Below are 10,232 nucleotides of genomic sequence, written 5' to 3'. Positions count from 1 at the left end.
CTACTAAAGCAGTGCACAAAAAATCTGTAGAGATATGTTCCTGATGATCTCTACTGCTACCACACACATCCACTAGACTGTCCTCCTCAGCTAACACTCTCCCAACAGAAGCATTTCTGTTCGTTATTACCGACTAAAACACATGGATAGCTGCTTAGAACTAAAGAAGCAAACAGTTACCTAAACTGACAAAGCTGACAGTGCACATCTAAGCAAGACAGGACATTAGTCTAGCAGGCAGGATCAATGTGTTTTCCCACTTGTGTATTGCTGTATATTGTCTTCCTCTTTTCACTGTTGGTTAAAAAAAATTCTTATTTTCTATACCCAAACAATGAGCTTTAGCATTCCTTTGTGAAATTTCCCCCAGAGAAATGTAAACCTCCTATTTTCTTAGTGATTCAGATCCATGGTACCTTTTACAAAACTCCTCAAAGATGAAGTTATCTATCGAATAGATAACCTGACATAAAAATCTTCAGAATACAAACACGGTTCAACAAACTTTTAGGAGACTACCATGTAATGATTCCCTCTTCATCACTGTATCTTTCTGGCAACATAAACCAATGAACCCAAAAGATCAATTGATGTCTGAGGAAAAGGGTTGAATTCAGAGTTGGTGTGGGGTTGTATAGCTCAGCTGAAGTCAGTAGGAAGTACTACTATACCTCAATCAAGGTAACCGATTAAGACAAAGTTGTGTATCATTTATATGATAAAGACATTTAGACATACTTACTTAATCATTACAGAACCAGTGAAGTTACCACTCAGACCCTTTAGAAACAGAAAGCCAGTGAACTTGTATAAAACTAATAGTGATTATTTGCTTGGACAAGACAATCAATTGCTGAAATAGATATAACTTGCTTCTAAGGTAGAAGTGGGAAATTTTGCATTCACAGTGGTCAGTGGCTTTGAAGTCTTCCAAAACAGCTTTCTGGGGTCAATCTCATTTTGTGCCATGCAAAAGTCAAACAAAATCAATGCTTCCCACTAACAATGTCCCACTGCTCAGAGAATGGCAATTCCCTAAGATATGTTAATTTATTTACTGCTTTCACTTTCTATAACGGTGTTACAGCCAAATGTACTTGAATATCTCTGATCAGTTCATATGTAATTAAAAGTGCCCCTAAGAAAATACCTTTCTCTTTCAAAACCAGTATACATCTGAAACATCAAATTGGAAACAAAATCACAGAGGATAAAACTTAAAGAATAGAAACTTATTTTTATCGCAACTTTTGCTTCTGCACGTCTTGTGATAAAAAGTCACTTCTAAGAAATAGCTTATTGTAAGAAATCTTAAATTGTTGATAAGAATTTGTATTGTTATACTTTTTGTATTTTTGCCATTTTATCTAAAAAACCATTTGGTTTTAACATGATGATGAAACTCTATTAGCAGTTTGGCAAACCTCAGGCATCTCATTATTCACACTTGTAGTTATAACTCTTACATTACTCTCTTAGGTGATGAATACTATGTCAGTCTGAGCTGAAGTAACACAGTGTCTCTGAAATCCAGGTCACTCACTGAGTAGTCTAAATATTGATTTAGATTCTTCACTTCAGACACTTTAGTCTGACAACTTTGTCCTTAACTGGTAACTCCGTCTCTATCCATCCAGTGCTAAAGATATCAGCAAAAAAATAATTTCTCGCTTGATTTTTTCCCCTCTGTAACTTTCTCCAACTAGTTTCCAATATTTTCCTGATGCCCTGTTTCCTTCCCACTCTCACTTACCAGTTCCTAAAACATGTTGTTGAACATATCAAAAGAAGATTATCACTAATTTTAAGCTTTTATGGTTCCACGAACTAATATATTTTCTCACTGGCTTGTGCTATGGGTCATGCTAAAAAAAAAAAAAATTGCTCACAGATTGTCTCTGTCCTGGACTTACCTCCTTTAGAGAAATCTGTCTCAACAGTAAATTGGCCAACTTGCACCTTCCCACCTTTCAGGACTATAGTTTCTTAATTAGCAGTAAAAGCCAATATGACAGAAATATATAGGATAAGACACCAGGTTTTCAGTTGCGAGAAAGTGTGCCCATCCAAACAGTGTGTGATATGTGGTACAGGGACAACTTCTGTCCTTCCGATCCTACAGCTTTTGACCTCTATAATACAACTTATAATCCTTAAGTACACCCAAAATCAGACGCCAGTCTTCTTTACTGTCCATGCTAGGTAGTGTTGCACGTGGTACAGATTTAGCAAGGTTTACATGAACTCCACTGTCTTCACTTCAAAAGCATTAGGGAAATAGATCTTGGCAGTGGTTAGAAGAATGACAGCTGAACAGAAAAGAGACTACCTTGGCATCAAATCACCATACAATGAGGACAGAGAGGTGCCACGAAGCAACGAATCCTGGTTGGTGAGGACAGGAAAATGAAAACTAGGTGCCCACTTTTGGTTGTTTCTCTGTAGAGCAGTTTCAGGGGTATCTCAATCACTTATGTTCTGAAGATGCTAATGTGGGAAAGAGAAGATAGCAAGGAGTACCCTGAATTTTATGTGGTGAATTGAAAACCATGTTCTAAACTTACAACACTTAACTTACTTTAGTAGAAAGGAATGAACAATCATTAACCAAAGTGGAAAAAAAAAAAAGCTAGAAGAGTTCTGCTGCTGCTGTCTTCTCAGAATATTAGGATTCACCTTTTAGTTTGACTTTGATAATGATGAAATTATTTAACTGAAATGAATGAGCAACTAGCACAACTAATGTATTGGGTTTGCCTGGCAAGATTTTGGTAGTGGTGGGGCTACTGGGGCAGCTTCTTTGAGAAGCTGCCAGAAGCTTCATCCATATCTGACAGAACCAATGCCAGCCAGATCCAAGATGGACTTGTGGATAGCCAAAGCTGAGCCCATCAGCAATAGAGGTATTGGCTCTGGGCTAATGTATTTAAGAAGAGGAAAATGTTACTGGACAGAAGCAAATGGCAGACAAAGAAAGTGAGAGTATGTGACAGAAATGGCTCTGCAAACACTGAGGTTAGTGAAGAAGGAGGGGGAGGAGGTGTTCTAGGCACCAGAGCAGAGACTACTCTGCAGCCCACGGTGAAGATGACGATGAGGTAGGATGTCCCCTGCAGCCCATGGAAGTTCATGGTGGAGCAGAGATTGACCTGGAGCCCATGGGGAACCCATACTGGAGCAGATGGATGTTTGAAGGAGATTGTGACTCCATGGAGAGGAGCCCATGATGCAGCAGGTTTGCAGGCAGGATTTGAGACCCCACAGGGGATTCACACTGGAGCGTTTTGTTCCAAGGGGCCTCACCCTGTGGAAGATACTCATACTGGAGTAGTTCATGAAGAATTTCATCCTATGGGAAGGACTCATATTAGAGGAATTCGTGCAAGACTATCACCTGTGGGGGGAACCTTACACTGGAACAGAGGAAGAGTGTGAGTAGTCCTCTCCTTCAGGAAGAAGAAGCAGCAAAGCAACATGCGATGAACTGATCATAATCCCAACCCCTGTGTCCCTTCACTGCCTGAGGAGGAGCTGGAGAACTGGGAATAAAGTTAAGGGGTAAGAAGGGAGGGGTGGTGGGAAGGTGGTCTTAAGATTTGGTTTTATTTTTTATTATCCTACTCTCAATTGATTGTAATAGATTCAATTTATTTCCCTAAACTGAGTCTATTCTGCCCATGACAGTAACAGATGAGGGATCCCTGCCAACTTTCTTGATCTCAGGGAATAGATGTAATGCAAAAACAAACAAGAGGCTGATGTTAGAAAAACTCTTTAGGAATTTTACCTCCATAGTATAAACATAACTGATATTTGACACCGTGAATTTATGCAGACTTTCATTTTTGTGATATTATTTTTATGTATTCAAAATGTATCATTTTTTCAAATAACCTAGGTTACAGTAGATGTTGTTCTGAGATTTAAGGTCCTAAGTGACACTGTCTACCATAAAATGGCTCCACCTTTCCTTTCTTTGCTCTTTCCTTACTATTTAGATAGGAATTATCTTTGGAACAGACATATCAACAAGATATGCTTCTACAATAAAACAGATACAAATTGTATTCTTGTGAGAATTTTGTTAGTATCTAATTTGAGAGAAAGAATTTTGAATATGTAGGAAGTTGTAACATTTATGTGACTGTGTGGATTTATTTTGAATGATACTCTCAAATCTTTAAATGCTCAAAGATTACATACCTCTTAGAATGTTATTTTAAGACAATTGACATATAGATTATTAATATCACAGAAACAGTTTTCAGAGAAACAGAAAAAAAATCTGAAGAAGTCTTGCGGTTTTGAATAATGGTAATGGAAAGTAGTGTGAAATTTTGAAGTGAAAATATGTAATTTTTTTTTTAATAGTATACTATTTTTGGAGAATGGGAGTATGCTTTTTATTTTCATTTATAATCTATTTAGTACTTTACAATTCAAAGGATTGTGCAGACAAAGATAGTGATTAATAGTACTGTGAGATACTCTGTTGCACTCTTGTAATTGATGATAAAATTATGAGTCATCTAGAGTACAGAAAAAAAAAGAAACATATACTTGGTGTGAAGCTTTAAAAATATTAACTACTTTTTCAAATCTGGTTAAATTCAGAACTTGCAAACACTCTTCACGCACAAATATTAAACAGGTTTTGAGCCTCTTTTTTAATAAATCCTATTCTGTTTTTAAAAAACAACCCCATAGACTTGGAACATGAAAACATACAGCAGCCTCCCATCAGTATCTTCTTCTATCTATTATTACAGGGAGACTTAAAATGATAACAAGGTGGGTTACCTGACACATTCCTCTTATAAAGGCCTTAATTCTGCATCTTCATGCATAGATTTAAAAGGTTAATGCTAGTTCATAATTACACAGTATGTACAGTTTGGGTCCCTGAAAGCTTAATCTGTATCATAGAATCATAGAATGCTTTGGATTGGAAATTACTCTTAAAAGTCATCTACTGTAACCCCCTGTAGGGTGGGGACATGTTCAACTCGGTTGTCTGAGAGAACATGAATGTTTACACCCGCATATCTACAGCATGCTTACTTGAGTATTTTGCTTCTCCCATTATCACAACTTCCAACACACTACATTGACAAATACTCTAATCTGGTGCAGGCTAAATGCATGTGAAACAAGTAAAATACACAAATTCTCTGTATTTCAACACATAACCCTTGGGTTGGAGGTGCAGGCATGGCTAAAAAGATGTGCCTTTAAGCATACGCATGCATTCAAAGGTGACTGCTCTGTTTCAGAGCACTTGGACAAGAACAGACAGTATGGCACATAAAGGACAGTAAACCAGTCTTTAATTACCGTGCAACCCTCTCTCAGCCAAGTATTATCTTGGTCTGAGGCAGGGACTGCATACACATTGAAAAATGTAGAAGACTGTACTGGAGGATTAAATAATTTGTACAGAAAGAAGTACAAGAGATAGAAGAAAGGGAAACAGGTGAAATAAAACTGCCAAGAGAGTAAGGTTCATAAGGCACAGGTTAGTCTTGTCATACTGACAAGAGATATTAAGTGTCCCAAACCCACATTTTTCCAAATCAAGCTTTTCATGATTACTGCACAAGGCACAGCCCAAGCTCAGCCCATGCACAGTCCTGCTTGGTAAAGCCATGCACGGTGAGTATTGAGCAAAGCCACTAATTGTGGAGACAGATTTCAGATCCAGGGGACAAACCAAAGGGGGAACCTTTGGCAGCAAACCCCTTCCATGACCTGCAATGCCTCTAACATGCGCTGTGCTGTTCTTTGGTGTCTGGGAATCCTGGAATCTGGTGTCTCTATCTCACACGTAACTCCCTGCCCACCTGTGACTTGTTGGGAGCCCCTTACTCACTCAGGGAGGATGGATGGGCATGATCTAGGAAGCAGAACAGCCTTCAGGAGCAGTGCATTTCCCATTTACAGGAAAGTATTGTTTTGTAGTCCTGCTAAACATACATCATTACACTACAAGGAGTAACATGGCCTAAGGACTGCATCAAGGAACAAATTATCTTCACCTAAATTCAGGAGTTAGAAATTAATAACCAGTAGCTGTCAATTCATATAATACCTCTAGGTAGTCACTGTACATGATATAGGAAACAGAAATATGTGTTTGACCAGAAGTCCTGGCCACAACATCACTTCCCAAGGACAGTGTCAGAGATGCCTTAGTCACTATGTGTCAGCCTGTCCTGTAGCCACCAGAGGCTAATCTCATCCTGTTAAATCTTTGAACTCTGATCTGTAAAGGAAATGGAAGCAGCTTCCAATGCAGTCCATTACTGAACCTCCAGTTACCCTAATCTCTTCCTAGTTTCTGGTTTCAAGGTTTGCAGAGGTCTGCTACATTCATTTTCTCTTCCATGAAAGTGTGACTCACCTGACACCTGGTGTGTCACTCTTCATCCTTCCTTCTCCCCCACACACATTTAGCATCAGGCCTGCTTCATCTCTTGATCCTGCATATTTCTCCTGTTTTCCTACTGAACTGAATGGATCCTCTACTTACATGTTGATTATTGTGCTGTTCTTTTTACAATCCCCCATGTTGTAGCCTAGGTCCTACAGCAAATTCCTGAACTGATGTCACTAATTTTCTACAGTGCCCAGGGCTTGATAGTATTTGTATCAAGAATACTTCCTTTCTTGTGTATACCAATTAAACCAAAGATTCTCAGTCATTTCTGGCCTACTCTATGCATCTGGATTTCTCTTCTCAGCAATTAAGAGGTGCTGCCCTCATGAACTCAAACAAAGGTTTCTTTGAATAAAATTAATTTGATTTTCTCCAAATTTTTCATTAATTTTTTTCTTAATCTTGATTCTCCGTGACCTCTGTGACCTGTCAGTGGATATCACTACTCCAACCCTGCGCTTACTTCAGGAACATCATTGACCAGTGACTGAGACAGAGACAGGCAGTTCTCAGGGGATTTCAGTCAACACCAGCTGCTGGAATTACCCCAGTACCAGAGTGTTATGCTACTGCTGGGGCAGTTGCAATTAAAAAAAAAAAAAAAAAAAAAAAAAAAAAAAAAAAAAAGTTGAGATGCACAGATTCATTCACAAACCCACAGAAGCTCATGCTAGATCTTTAATCTCCTCTGGATGTAAAACTGTGGAATAGAAATCAAGCCTTGTCCCTTCATTCAATCAGTAGCAGCCATACAGGGATCCAATATGTGACTCTCATGCATATGGTCCAGAAATAATCGGTGCGGTCATTGGTAGAAATTAATGGAAACCAACCACTTTGATGTATCTGGACTGGTGTGTTTGTGGGTGGTCATTTACAAACACTGCAGTGTATTTATGTACCAAAAAAACCAATCAACCAAAAAAAAAACCCCAAAAAACCACCAAAGAAAAAACAAAAAAAACCCCAAACCCTTTCCATGTGTTAACTAAATCAGAAAGATTGGAAAAGAGGGTTTTTTTGTTTCCACTAAACATATCTGTCTATATACACTCATGCAGAAATTTCCAGTCACTCAAGTCTCCAGGGTGTTTGAAAATGTCTGAAGTCTCTTTAAAGAGCAGATTAGCATGTATCCTAAAAGTTAGACTGTAATACTATTTAACTGCTCTATTTTTCCATTATGGGCCTGTCAGCAGGAATATGTTGCCCTATAGTACATGACAAGTGAAAACGCTAGTAACATTGTTTTTCATAGACAGAAAAAATACCAAAGAAGCAATTTCTTAGCTAAAATGTCGCCTGTTAGATGTATGGGGTTCACTATATTTTTGTTGCCCTGGTAACGAATGGTGTAAAATGACTCCTTTGCACAGCTCCATCAGAATGATTGCATCCTGGTTTTTCCATCATTTTACAAGAGGCTGTTTTCATTCTCTCTTCCTGACCATATTAAGTGTAAAGAGATTGAATTACTGTGCTGTAAACTCTCCATCCAATGTGGATTTAAGAGTTGATATTGATGTACTGAGAACCACGTTCTTCTTCAAGAAAAAAACCTACAAATTATAATGAATTTGACTTTTATGTATCGACCACTCCAGTAGTGAAGTAGTGTTTCTGCACCCAGGGGATAGACATGGCATGATCAGCATTTTTCACTTGAACGAATCCGATTGATAAAGCAATATATTCAGTGTCACTTTGCTTGATCTCCAGGTCTAACAACAGTCATGCTAAAAGTAGATACATTACTCCATAAATTTCACTCATAAAAAATGTGCTAGCCATTGCTTTATACAGAGGCACTCTTTCCAACTTTTCACTGAGCAGAGCAGAAAAAGATGAACAGAAATATTGTGCCAAAAGCATGTAAGAGTGGGAAAGTGGCTGACAAGTATTGGTACTATTTACATATTAACAGCTAAAAAACCTCAATGCAGCACTGTGAGGTAGATGGTGATTAACTTGTCTCCTAGCACATGTGCACCTTGAGAAAAAATGTTGTTCTCATGCTGTTACTTACTGCACTACTGGGCAGCTGCAGAAGTAACCTTATTACTTAACTAATAAGGGTACACAGAAACATTTTAAATGTTTCTGAAGATTACAGAAAGTAAGTTTTTTGTTTATAGAAAAAATTACTACGCATCTCACTAAAATACAAATATGACTATCACCACACTTTCTCTGGAAGGGAATAATATGTAATTCATCCATGTTACAGAGGATTAAAGGCACAAAGGAGATGAATAGTAGTGTAAGTTTTTATAATTAAACAAAAACTATGGAATATCATAATTAAAACTGTATTGACTAAAATACATGTTAGATAACTTTTCTGTAGTACAAGAAATATCTTCAAAACCCCTATGTGTGTAATTAAATTTTTCACCCAGAATACATCTTCTATGAAAGTAATATTTAATTTAGAATTACAATCCAGAAAAAGGTGAAGGGGGAAAAGGTGAATGTTTAGTGCATGTATAAAAGTTGCTTGTGACATTAAAATAGTGTGAAGCTGAAATTATCTGTTTTCAGGTAGTTTATTTTGTTCAACTGGAGTTCAATCCAGGAGAGAAATTGTTTGAAATGTATATTTTAAGACATTCAGTTTTTTCTTTTAGAAGTTTTGAAGTGTTTACCCAAAGTTCTAGCAAGTAAGGAGAAGAATACAAGACTTGATATCAATGATTTTTTATTTAAGATGCACCTAATAACATAAGCTGCAGATATCTAACCTTGAATTTTATTGGCAGTCCTTCAAATTCATTGTTCCACACATTGGGTTATGTAATTAGTGAAGTCACCTATTCAGTCTCAGGTAGAACTCTGTTTAGACAACAGACCTCACAGTGGAGAGAAAATAAATCACTTAGTTTGACTTGAACGGGAATTCACCAATACCCCATGAATGCTTTGGGAAGAGAAGACCTGGACCTCAAAGGCTTCTCCAGCTTTTCTTGCTGTTGTTGCTTGTGTGGCTTTGCTTGGTCACCTACCAGGTGCAGCAAAGCTGGGCTGAAATGCTCATGTAGAAAGGTAGTAAGAATGGTGTTGTTGGTTTATTTAGGGGTTCCCTAAATTATGTGAGATTTCACACTATTATCCCTAGAGAGTTTGTAAACCTTCTTTGTACCGTGACAGTTCCTGTAAAATCAGCTGGACTTTGATAATTCGTAGTTTCTTTTGCCTTCTGAATTGCCTTCTGACTTCCTTTGTCATTATTTTCCTATCCCTTTTCATACCTGGGACTGGATCATATGCAGTAGGTTTTGGCACACCTCAGATGTATTTGACAAGGATAAAAATCTCTGCTCAAAGAGAGTATGAATACATCGCAAGCAGCAAATGTCACTACCTGGTGAAGGCAAATGGGTTACCAGAGGAGGGTTAGAGTCAGATCTGCGTAGTGCCTGTGGACCTGAACCCATTATCTGGCTACGTGATAGACTGTTACCAGCTTGTGAAGCAGAGCCTCAAATCCTCAGGAAAGTTTAGACGGAGGACAGATGAAGATTCCCGTTTGCTTAGCAAAGCTGAAGTAGTGTAGTAGTAGTAACAACAATTAGTAATAATAAAAATAACTTCCTAAAAAATAACAGTGACACAATGTCAAGCTTTTGAACTGCTGACAGTATGCACGTTGTTACCCTTAAAAAGCTGTATTTGATATAAAGTACTGTTTTGATTTGTTTTGTTTTTTACTGTCCTGTAACAATGGCATAGAGGATAATCTCCCTTTGGGGGAACTGGTATAAAGGCTTTTTCATTTTGTGCTCAATCACTGAAACCA

Source organism: Chamaea fasciata, unplaced genomic scaffold, assembly GCF_029207755.1.
Source record: "Chamaea fasciata isolate MVZ Bird 193981 ecotype frontalis unplaced genomic scaffold, bChaFas1.0.hap1 SCAF_4, whole genome shotgun sequence".
In the NCBI taxonomy this organism is placed as follows: Eukaryota; Metazoa; Chordata; class Aves; order Passeriformes; family Sylviidae; genus Chamaea; species Chamaea fasciata.
Note: the sequence above shows the minus strand (reverse complement) of the source record.